Source organism: Mastigoproctus giganteus, chromosome 9 (assembly GCF_048544385.1).
Source record: "Mastigoproctus giganteus isolate SK-2022 chromosome 9, ASM4854438v1, whole genome shotgun sequence".
NCBI classification, from domain to species: domain Eukaryota; kingdom Metazoa; phylum Arthropoda; class Arachnida; order Uropygi; family Thelyphonidae; genus Mastigoproctus; species Mastigoproctus giganteus.
In genome coordinates this window covers 170,810,257-170,823,323 of record NC_143583.1, presented here as the reverse complement: position 1 = coordinate 170,823,323, position 13,067 = coordinate 170,810,257, and the positions used below count along the sequence as shown (strand labels likewise).

At 39.7% G+C, this 13,067-nt stretch overlaps 1 protein-coding gene across 4 annotated transcripts in view; it reads left to right on the top strand.

Annotated features, from left to right (window-relative positions):
- LRR (capping protein regulator and myosin 1 linker 1 leucine rich repeat protein) overlaps positions 1-13,067 on the top strand; it is a 1,021,987-nt gene that overhangs the window by 716,574 nt on the left and 292,346 nt on the right. The gene's annotated exons all lie outside the window — the stretch shown is intronic.

The window sequence follows — 13,067 nt, the reverse complement described above, 5'->3', positions numbered from 1 at the left end:
TCCATAACACACTCCTACTCTCAATTTTGATCTCCCAATGCTTATGTCACACCAAACTGACTCGACAATGCACTGTCCAGCAATATCGACTGGCTTCACTTCCTTGGATTTTATGTGTTTCTTAACTAATAGCATAACCCCTCTTCCCTTCCTGTCCTGTCTATTCTTCCTGTACAAATTGCATTCCCCAAATTTCAATTCTGCATTCCTTATATCTGTATGAGACCACATCTCTGATATCTCAACAATATCTGCCTTTGATGTTTTGAGCAATACCTGAAATTGATCAAATTTATTTACCCAACTCCTAGCATTGGTGCACATGCAAGTATACATGCACCTGTTCCTATTCTTAGCTACCCTAACACAACCCATGTGTTTACTTGTACTGCAATGACTCCCAGCAGTGTCTGAAATACCCTGCATCTTGTTTTCCAGGCTGCTGCTCATTCCAATAAAACAGTGCAAGGATCACTTTCACCTCTGCCAGTTGCTACTGTTATTCTATTAGTCCTTGTGTCCCACGGAAGCAAGCAGCTTTCCGAGACATCTAACTCTGCCTCGATAGCATCAGCAAATATTCTTGCAGCCTTTCTATTTAAGTGTATCCCATCCCTGCAGAAGCAGTCTCTCCTGTTAACAAGTATAGACCAGGCTGAAAAAACTTCTACCCCTTGAGCCTTGCACAAACTTTCCAGTGTCGAATTGATCGACAAGGCTCTCATCATATACTCCCTCGTATCGTGTCTGGGCAGAATTGCAGACACTTTCAAATTCAACCCTTATTCCCGGCTTTTTTTCATCAGTGACCTGTACTTGTTAAGTAATTCTGCCGGTCTCCTACTCTTAATATTATTATTGCCAATGTGTACAACAATATCACCTTTTGTGCCCTTAAAAGATGATATCTGCTCTACAACATCATCAGCCTTTGCCCCTGGCAGACATACCCTAGTCCTGTTCCACCTATCATTTTTACTTTGCATGTTCCCCGTTTCTCTGACAATATAGTCACCAACAACTACTAGTTCCTGTGGACCAATGAATTCTGCCTTGGGGGTTGCCGCTATGTTGTATGATGACCAAGTGCAAGCTCTGGCGTTGATGTGGGCAGCTGAGAGCTTGATGGGCCCCTCAATTTAGTTCCTTCGAGGGCATCCACCCTGTCCTTCAAGTTCTCATATAGGCCCATAACAATGCTGAGTTGTTGCCTCGTTTCCTCACACTCCTTACATCTCGCACACACACAAAGACATCCCCCTTGGCAATATGATATCCAGTACCTGATTGCTCCACAAACATCAAGCAAGCAGCACGAGTCCTCTCCAGATGCATTCCATTGCAAACACAATTGGAAGCAGTTGCTACACGTGTAGTACTTGGTATCACTCTGACACAGTTCTCATTTTATCGTCTGCCGAACCAATCGTGTACAATTCAGCAACTAATAAATCTTATTTCTCAATTACCATCTCCTATTTGTTTATTAGGAGATTTTAATGGACATCATCCGTAATGGGGTTCTCTGGTCTCAGACAGATGTGGTGAACTTATTGAAATGTTACTTGACAGAGAGAATTTGACACTATTGAATACTGGCTTACCCACTTACATCTATTTTCCTACTGGGTCAACCAATGCAATAGATTTCTCAGTTTTCTCTCCGATCCTCTTCCCAAGTACAGAGTGGGCAGTACGTGACAATCCTCTAAACAGCAACCACTATCTGCTGATCTGTAGTATTCAAACCACCCATTCCAAACAAACTGAAATAAAAACAAAATGAAAATTTTCCAAAGCAAACTGGACAAAATTTATCAATCGTGTATCTTTTGATGATGACATAATATAGTACGATGACAAAATATATGACGAAACTAGTGTGAGCCAGATGGGTTCAAAGCCGCTAAGTGGATTTTCTTATTTATTGATTTGAAATTATTGTTTTTCTAAAACTTTTGATTTAAATTTAGTAGTATAGCATTATTTTGTGTCTTTCTGATTAATCTGGTGTATTTATTCCTTACTCGGCCTTGTAATTGCATAATAGTATCGGTAAGGGTATCATATCCACGTGTTACGAGTTGCACTCCACTGAACGAGAAGTTTTTTAGCCATATTTAGCCGTTTTATTGTCCAATTGATACATCAAATTATTTTCTATAAATAGCTTATAGACCTAGTCAGGATCTTTAGTTTATTTTGAATTGAGACAGCGAGATTTGGAAGTTAATTAATACTTAAGTGTCTGTAGACACTTAAGTTAGTATAGTATAGTATATAATATTCTCAATTAATCAGCAAAATCTACTAATTTTGTTAAACTTCCTTATATTCTGCATTCCTTATATCTGTGTGACACCACATCTCTGATATCTCAACAATATCTCCCTTAGTGACAAATGGGCCTGGAGTACTGGGGTCCATAGTTTCAAATACATATATATATACACAGTTATGCCCAGTTAATTTATTAAAGTACAAATAAAATAAAATATAAGCACAAAAATTCAGTAGCTTTCGGAACACGTGTCCCTTTATCAACTGACAAATTTGAATACATTACAAGCAAAGTGTGGCACGTTACTCATGCGTCATTGTTGTAGCACGGACGTGTGCTGCCTTACGCCAGTGATCATCCATCAATAAAACGGTTGTCTCTAGGATGGGATGTATACGCATGCCTTTCTGGCGATTTAATGCCTTAGGGTTGTTTATTATGTTTAGTGACTCTAGCCATAGGCGGTGGCGAAAGTGTCGCGCGTGGTCCACTATCTCAAAGTCGCGCTTGGTTTCAAGATCGTGGTTGGTAGCCCAAAAATGTTCTGCGAGCACGGACTGGTCAGTTTCGGCAAGCCGGATTGCTCTGTCGTGTTCCGTAAGGCGATCCTGGAGACGTCTCGATGTCTCACCTACGTAGCAACTGTTACAGGCCCTACAGGTGATACGGTACACTACATTGCTGCGTAAGACAGGTGTGACAGGGGTCTTCACACTGGAGACAAGTGAACGTAGGCTCTTACCGGGTAATTGCACACATTTGATGTTGTAACTTCTCAGGATCTTCGAGATACGTCCTGACACTCCTGGATAGTACGGAATGTAGGCAGACGATATGCCGACTTGCTTCGGAGGTCTTGGGTTGGAAGTAAGTTCTTCTGCCTGTAACAAGCATCTGTTAAGTACATGGGATGGATAACCGCATCTGGTTAGGTCCGCCTTCACACGGGAGATCTCGTTACTTCTAATTGTGTCGGTGCTGGAATGGCTCCAGGCCCTGGAGAATAGGGTGCGGGCAGTGCTATTGAGATGGCTTTCACCAACTACGGGTCCGGCCACGCTCCAAGCCATCTCAATAGCACTGCCCGCACCCTATTCTCCAGGGCCTGGAGCCATTCCAGCACCGACACAATTAGAAGTAACGAGATCTCCCGTGTGAAGGCGGACCTAACCAGATGCAGTTATCCATCCCATGTACTTAACAGATGCTTGTTACAGGCAGAAGAACTTACTTCCAACCCAAGACCTCCGAAGCAAGTCGGCATACATTCCGTACTATCCAGGAGTGTCAGGACGTATCTCGAAGATCCTGAGAAGTTACAACATCAAATGTGTGCAATTACCCGGTAAGAGCCTACGTTCACTTGTCTCCAGTGTGAAGACCCCTGTCACACCTGTCTTACGCAGCAATGTAGTGTACCGTATCACCTGTAGGGCCTGTAACAGTTGCTACGTAGGTGAGACATCGAGACGTCTCTAGGATCGCCTTACGGAACACGACAGAGCAATCCGGCTTGCCGAAACTGACCAGTCCGTGCTCGCAGAACATTTTTGGGCTACCAACCACGATCTTGACCCCAAGCGCGACTTTGAGATAGTGGACCACGCGCGACACTTTCGCCACCGCCTATGGCTAGAGTCACTAAACCTAATAAACAACCCTAAGGCATTAAATCGCCAGAAAGGCATGCGTATACATCCCATCCTAGAGACAACCGTTTTATTGATGGATGATCACTGGCGTAAGGCAGCACACGTCCGTGCTACAACAATGACGCATGAGTAACGTGCCACACTTTGCTTGTAATGTATTCAAATTTGTCAGTTGATAAAGGGACACGTGTTCCGAAAGCTACTGAATTTTTGTACTTATATTTTATTTTATTTGTACTTTAATAAATTAACTGGGCATAACTGTGTATATATATATGTATTTGATATCTCCCTTAGTTGTCAATTGAATTGTACTTTTAACTAAATACATATAATGACTTAGATTACTAACGAAACATAATTAATTAATACATAACTTGATATGGAAGTTATATAAACAGAACTCGTATATAATATTTGATACTGAAAAATATATATAGCGTTATAAATGTGTTGTGATACAAGTTTAGGGTTATAATTTTGTACTGAAATTGAAATTTTATTGAAATTAAATCGAAATCATGACTCAGAGCAGCAAGGCAAAAGGTTCAAGCTAATGGGAGCGCTGTGACTCAGAGGAGAACTGAGGTGGGCAGTTGCCCTCTGAATCACAGCCTTTTAAAATGGATTCCTTGCATGATGTTTGTGGAGCAATCGGGTATGGGACATGATATTGCCATGGGGGATGTCTTTGTGTGTGCGTGATGCAAGAGTGTAATGAAATCAGGCGACAACTCAGATTTGTGATACACCTATATAAGAGCTTGAAGGACAGGGTGGATGCCCTCGAAGAAATAAAAGTGAGGGGACCATCAAGCTCTCAGCTGCCCACATCAACATCAGATCTTGCACTTGGTCATCACGCAACACAGCAGCAACCCCCAAGGCAGAATGCACTGGTCCCACAGGAACTAGTAGTTGTTGGTGACTCTATCGTCAGGGAAACGGGAAACATGCTTTGTAAAAAGGATAGGTGGAACAGGACCTGGGTCTGTCTGCCAGGGGCAAAGGTTGATGACGTTGTACAGTGGATATCATCTTTTAAGGGCACAAAAAGTGATATAGTTTTACACGTTGGCACTAATGATATTAGGAGTAGGAGACCGGCAGAATTACTTAACAAAAGCCGTGAATTAGTGTTGAATTTGAAAGTGTCTGCAATTCTGCACAGACACAATATAAGGGAGTATATGATGAGAGCCTTGTCGATCAATTTGCCCCTGGAAAGATTGTGCAAGGCTCAAGGGGTAGAATTTTTTTCAGCCTGGTCTGTACTTGTTAACAGAAGGGACTGCTTCTACAGGGATGGGATACACTTAAATAGAAAGGGTGCAAGAATATTTGCTGATGCTATCTAGGCAGTGTTAGGTAGGTCGGAAAACTGCTAGCTTGCGAGAATACAAGGACTAATAGATTAACAGTAGCCACTGGCAGAGGTGAAAGTGATTCTAGCACTGCTTCTATTGGAATGAGCAGAAGCCTGGAAAACAAGATGCAGGATATTTCAGAGACTGCTGGGAGTCATCATCATCATCAGCCGTTTTCAATCCACTGCAGGATGAAGGCTACTCCAGCAACTTTCTAGTTCCTTCTGTTTTGAGCACTGGCCATTGATTTACTACCCACAAACTCATGAATTTCATCTATCCATCTCCGCCTTTGTCTTCCAGGTTTTCTTCTAGCTCCTCTTGGATACCATTCTGTTATTTTCTTAGTCCATCTGTCATCATGTCTTCAAGCTATGTGTCCTGCCCAAGACCATTTTAGTTCTTTAGTTTTGATAAGAATGTCCTTTACTTGAGTTTGCTGCCTAATCCATGTGTTTCTCTTCTTATCAAACAGTCTGATTCCCAATATAATTCATTATATTCTTCGCTGTATAGTTCTCAACTTCTCTTCCATTATTTTGGTGAGTGCCGAAGTTTCACTTCCATAAGTCATTGTGAGGAGTATACAATGTACATTGGTTCATTATTTTACGTTTCAGACAAACTGGGATATTGCTCTTCAGTATGTGACTATATTTCCTGAATGCTGTCCATCCAAAATTGATTCTTCTCTTGACTTCCAGCCATTTATCATTATTACAGCTAATAACTTGTCCCAGATAAGTATATGACTCCACCTTTTCAATTACTGCTCCTTCAATCATTATTTTCCTTTCTGTTGCATACTTCTTCATCGTTACTTTTGTTTTAGCCATATTCAACTTTAGTCCAAAATCCTTACTAACTGTGCATAACTGTGCATAAGATTTTTCTCTAATTCTTTGGGATCATGGATTATGACCACAATGTCATCTGCAAATCGTAAATGGTTTGGGTACTCTCCATTCACATTGACTCATTTCTGCGACCAGTCTAATCTTCTGAAAGCTTCCTCAAGGGTGGCAGCATACAGCTTCGGAGATATTGTGTCTCCTTGTCGAACTCCTTTCTCAATTTTAAATTTCCTACTCTCTTTGTCTAGTATAATAAAGGATGTAGCAATCTCATATATTTTCTTCAAAATCATAATATGTGGGGTATCTATGCCTTGTCTTTCCAGTGTCCGAAAATTGCCTTATGCTGTATGGAGTCAAATGCCTTTTCATAATCCACAAATGCCAGGCATAATGGTGTTTTATATTCATTTGCTTTCTCCATTAGATGTGATATTACTTGAAGGTGATCCATAGTTGAGAATCATGTTCTAAAGCCAGCTTGTTCTTTCAGTTGATTCTCATCAAGTATTCTTTCTAATCTGTTAGTAATGACCCTTATAAACAACATGGAGATGTGGGCTAACAAGCTAATTGGTCTATAATTTCCAATTTCTGAGTTATCTCCTTTCTTATGCAGCAAAACTATGATTGCATTATTCCACTGCTTAGGCGTCACACCTTTTCTAATGCACTTCGTGAAGAGACTCGCCAGTTTTTGTGTTATGTCTCTTCCTCCCAATTTTAACAACTCTACAGTAACTTCATTTTCTCCCAGGGCTTTCTGATTCTTCATTTTCTTCAATGCATGTTCTACCTCATCAGGAAGAATATCGGGTATGTCGTATGTGTTGCTACTTTGCAATCCACCTTCCCCACTGCTGGCATCATTCCCCTGCTCCTTGTATAATTCTCTATAGTAGTCTCTGCTATTTGAATTATGCCTTCTCTGCTGTTTATAAGTACACCATTGCTATTCTTCAGTTTCAGTATCATTTGTCTTTCTGTATTACTGCTCATGGCTGCTGATTTAAATCCTTTGTTTTCCCTTAATGCTTGTTCTACCTTTCTTGTGTTAAATCTTCTTGCAGAGAGAAGATTTAACACAAGAAAGATACTCAGAGAGGATCTTTCTAATGGCTTTGCATACTCACTATACTCAATTTTCTCCCTGTCAGTGTTTTTCTTGCTTTTCATTTGTCGTCTTCGATTCATCATGACAAGTGTTTCTTGACTAATTTTTTCTTCTTTGGATTTCTTTTTCCCTATAGGTTTCTTGGGCTCTATCACTTTCAGAAAGTTGTAATATTCCTCATCGATATCTTGGTCCTGAGCAGTATGCAGAAGCTCAAACTTGTTCTTAAGTACCAGTACATACTGCTTTTTCTCCTCTTCTGTTATCTCACAGACCTTTGTATTATTTACTCTGTCTTTGTATTATTTACTCTGTCTTTGTATTATTTACAATGTCTACAGAAAGGATAGACAGGGTAGGAAGGGAGGAGGGGTTATGCTATTAGTTAAGAAATACATAAAATCCAAGGAAGTGAAGCCAGTCGACATTGCTGGACAATGCAGTGTCGAGTCAGTTTGGTGTGACATAAGCATTGGGAGATCAAAAGTGAGAGTAGGAGTGTGCTATAGGCCTAATGACTGTGATGAGTATAATAAGAAACTGTACGGGGAAATAGAATGGGCCAGTAAATCAGAGTGTCTTATGATGGGGGATTTTAATTTCCCAGATATTGACTGGAATTTGGGGGCCGGTCACTCACACACTAGCAAGGCTTTTGTGGATTTATTGGATGATTGTTTTCTACATCAGCATGTTCGGGAGGCAACTAGAGGGAGTAATACTCTTGATTAGATTATCAGTAGTGATTCTTCATGCATTAAGAATCTGCAGGTAAATGAACCACTAAGTGGCAATGATCACAGTGTGCTGAAGTGGGATTTACTCAAAGAGGTAACTACCATTAGGGGTAAAGGGAAGGGTTATTGCTTTTGTAAAGGAGACTACAATGGACTGAGACAGTATTTAAATTCTATACAGTGGGACCAACTGATGATGTTACCAACAGCATATTCAAAATGGGAAGCATTCAAAGAATTAATCTTGGAAGCTACTAGGCTTTACATACCAACTAAGAAATATTGTTCAAGGTTTAGGCCTAATTGGATGTCAGATGAACTAATGAGACATATGGCAGAGAAGAAAAATGCATGGGATACATACAAATTAACACGTGACACAGAAGCGTATGATAGATACAAGTTGATCTGTAACCAAGTTACAAAGGAGGTTAGGCAGGCGAAGGCAGATTACGAGAAATCTTTGGCAAGGGATGCAAAGAAAAACAGCAAAGAGTTCTTTACTTATGTAAACTCTAGAAGGAAGGGGATGAATCAGATTGGTCCACTTGGTATCGATGGGTCAACTGTTGATGATCCTGCTCAGGTAGCTAACAAACTAAATGAATATTTTGCATCGACATTCACACATGAGGAGTTATTCAGCGAGGGGAATGCCAGTGGTGTATTCAACTCTGGCAGTAAGCTAGATAATTTTGTAATAACTAAATTGGAAGAGAAATTGTTGAAGATAAACACAAGAAAGGCACCTGGGGTGGATGGGATCTATCCAGTTATATTAAAGGAGGCAGCAAAGGAAGTAGGCAAACCCTTAGCCATAATTATGAGAGCTTCCTTAGACTCAGGGAAGTTCCCATAGACTGGAGATGTGCAAATGGGACCCCAATTCACAAAGGAGGATCAAAGGCTGACACAAGTAATTATAGACCTGTGAGTTTAACTTCTGTTCCAGGAAAATTAATGGAGGCACTGGTTAAAGAAGCACTGCAGGATCATCTAGACAAGACTTCAGTTATAGCTCGAACACAGCATGGTTTTGTTAAGGGGAAGTCTTGCCTGACGAATTTGATTGATACTCTGATGCAGTCACAAAAGAACTGGATGCAGGGAATAACTTTGATATTATATACTTGGATCTTAGAAAGGCTTTTGATACTGTTGCACATGGAAGACTGCTGCAAAAATTGGAGCAGTATGGCATTGGAGGCAAATTGCTGCTATGGATAAAGGGGTGGTTGGGGGGGAGAAGACAGAGTGGTAATCAATGGACAGTGCTCATCACGGACTAATGTTATCAGTGGAGTCCCTCATTGTTCAGTGTTGGGTCCATTATTGTTTTCTGTATTTATAAATAATATTGATGATGGTGTATCAAGCTTAATGTCCAAGTTTCCAGACGATACAAAAGTTGGGAGAGTTGTTAAGGATACTACTGACACTATGCTGTTGCAACAGCATCTGGAAAGGTTGAGCAGATGGGCTGAGAGGTGGCAAATGAAGTTTAACATTTTCAAATGTAAAATACTACATATGGGAAACAGCAATCCCAGAGCAACGTATCAACTCTGTGGTACTACACTTACAGTAGTCGAGAATGAAAAGAACCTGGAGGTAATTGTGCAGGCAGATATGAAGTTCTTTGAGCAGTGCAGACGGGCTGCAAGAGTAGCTCATGGTGTCTTATCAGTGATATACAGAAATTTTTCTAGCAGGGATACGGAGTGATTATTCCCTTGTATAAAGCAATGGTCAGGCCACACCTTGAGTACTGTATACAGGTCTGGGGGCCTCATTTCAGAAGGATGTAGAGCTGCTGGAATGAGAACAGAGAAGGGCAACAAGGTTAGTGAAAGGAACAAAGGGTTGCTCTTTTCTGAGTTAGACTTTGGAAAAAATGGTTCACCCTCGACTCACCTAGTACCTCGAATTCCAAAACATAATCAATAATAATTAGTTTGACTTTCAAAAGAATAGATCTTCCCTAGACCTCATGACAAAAGCCGAATCAAACATAAGAAATGCATTCATCAGAAACCAACATCTCGTCATGATATGCCTCGATATAGAAAAGGCCTTTGATACCACGTGGTGCTATGGCATCCTATGAGATCTCCATTCTGTTCATATGAGAGGCCATTTATCATATTTTATTCAAAGCTTCCTTCGGCACAGATCTTTCCGAGTTAGGTACCAGCAGGTTTTATCTCAAACATACATATGAGAAGAAGGAGTCCCACAGCGCTCTGTTCTTAGCACCACTCTGTTTGCAATACGAATAAACATCACAAACAGCATTCCAAACACCGTTGACTCGTATCTCTATGCAGATGATCTTATCATATCCTGCCATTCTCAGCTATATTGAGAGGCACCTGCAAATATCCATTAATAACAGTGAATTAGTTGGCACAAAATGGATACAAACTGTCAAGCCACAAATCTACAGCCATACATTTCTGCACCAAGTGCAGAATACATCCTGAACCTGAGTTTCACTTGGCCAATCATCCTCTACCAATTGTGAACAGTATTTGCCTCCTATGGCTAATTTTGATAAGAAATTAAACTTCCAGGAGCACATCAAATATCTAAGAACCACTTACACAAAGAAAATGAACATACTCTGAGTTATCTCCAGTACATCTTGGGGTGCAGATCGTTATACTCTGCTCCACATATATGTTCCTAGTTAGATCTCGGCTAGATTACGTAGTACCTGTTTATGACTCAACTAGGGAGAGCACCTTGGCCTGCCTTACACCCATCCAACATTCTTCTCTTAGGATAGCTCTAAGTGCATAGAGAACATCACCAGTTCAAAGTCTTTGTTGAGGCTCATGAACTTCCACTTAGCATCAGAAGAAAGATACTCTTGATGAACTACTCAGCTAAAATTAAAGGCCTGCCTTCTCATCCTGTTTGGCCACTACTGCATGATCCTCAGTGTAAAACTCACTATGCAAATAAAACCAGAATAATTCAGCTCACTGGTATCAGACTGCAGAATCTAACAGAAAGCTGGAACGTTAACTTGTTAATAACCTCAGAGAATCAAAAGATCAGGATCCCCCATGAACTACCTTCACACTTTATTGTGATAAATACTTTGAACAATGGTGTAAAGGTTCTATAGTAAATATTAATATCCAACTACATTTTGCTAACACAAAAGTCAACTTTACTAAGATCTACACTGATGGTTCAAAATGTGACATTCAAGTAGGTGCAGCTGCTGTCTTCCCGAATACAACTGTCTCAGTGTCACTTCTGGCCAAATGCAGCAGTTATACTGCAGAGCTCCATGCCATCAAGCTTTTCCTTAAAAAAGATCTCACTCCTGTCAATAAATAAAAGTATAATATATACTGATTCACAGGGTGCTCTTTTACCTTTGAAAAGCAGTTCTACACCTTGAAAGCCTTTATTAAACATCATAAAACATGAGCTGATACGTCTTCGTGAGCATCAGCAGACTGTTGTCTTCTCTTGGATCCCAGGTCTTAATGGTATTCCAGGAAATGAATGTGCAGATAATGCTCCAGCATAGCTTCAACAAATGATCTAGTCCCATATTCTGATTATAGACTCATGTTTGAGAAGATGTATGGAACGATGGACACTTCTGTGCAAAATGCAAACAAATAAGTTATTTGAACTGAAACCTGAACCACAAGTATGGACATCTAGCCTTCGTAAAAATAGAAAATGAGAAGTTATCTTAGCCAGAACCCGAATAGGCCATACTCACCTCACACCTCTCTACCTGCTTACATGAAATGAGCCTCTACAGTGTGTGCTCTGCTCACAACCACTTATAAAACATATACTTCTTGAATGTAGCTTGTTCAACAATGCCCAAAAAACGCCTTTCAGTATCATTTCAGTTCTACAACAACCTGTGTCTCTCAATACCATCATAGGTAAAAAGCAAATCTCTCTGAATTCTTTCTGTATTTAAAACGAATTCAAATGTATGACCGTTTCTAACTGCTGCTCAAGCAGTTTTTATATGTAAACTCAATTTATTTGGGATGCACCCTATGACCTATGTAGCCCTTGCGCCAGAAAATACCACAACAACAAGCATGGAAACCCTCTTTCATCCTTGATTGCAGTGGCCTTCGTGACAGCCCCCGAAAGGACCACCAATTCTACCTTTTGGGGTGGATGTTGTTAATTGAATAAGAATGGTAATAGGATAGGAGATTGAAAATGGGATAGGAATTTATAGAAATTATCCCTGCCATGGTTCCTGATCAAGATCACATAATCAATTTACCTGACCCAAAAACCATGGCAGCAATAATTTGGACAAATTCCTATAACATTTTCAGGCTCCTATCCCATTACCATTCTTACCCCTTTAACAACATCCACCCTGGCATTTTTCACTTTGAAACCGGAACAAAACACTTAACCCTTTATTGATGTACTCATTATGGGAAGGCCTTTCTTTCCATATAGGAGTTTAAAAGAAAAAACCACTGGCACTTATGTTACTCCTTTCCAACCACTCTACAGTGCCAAGGCCAGATTAGTTAAGAACCTGTTCCTTTGTAATTCCCAAGACAGCCTCTGATCTCAACCTGGTCACGTTCTCTTCCTATCTTCCCCACCCCCTCTTCACTTATACATCATTAACCAATGAGTTCTAATACTTATTTCTTGTAACTTTTTATTTTTTAAATATTTAAAAAATGCTGCTGTCTTTTTATTATTGTTATCACCCTTTATTATCAAAAAATTAATTCTTCTGAAAATTAAAAAAAAAAAATGTTTTGGACAACATTTTTTTTTAATGTTGGTCTAATCCATTTTCCAGTTGAAAAGACTTTTTAAGTGTGAAAATTTAAAATGTGTATGCACATATATTTCTGCATATTATGTGTACAAATAATTTTTAAAAAAATTTTAAACAAATATATATGAATACCTTTCGTTATTGCATTTTAATTTTTTTTTTTTTTTTTTTTTTTTTTTTTTTCAAAATTTATTTTGAATTTGGTATACTGTAAGTATGCCATATTCCATCCTGACAGAATATTGTGCTTCGTTTTCCTAT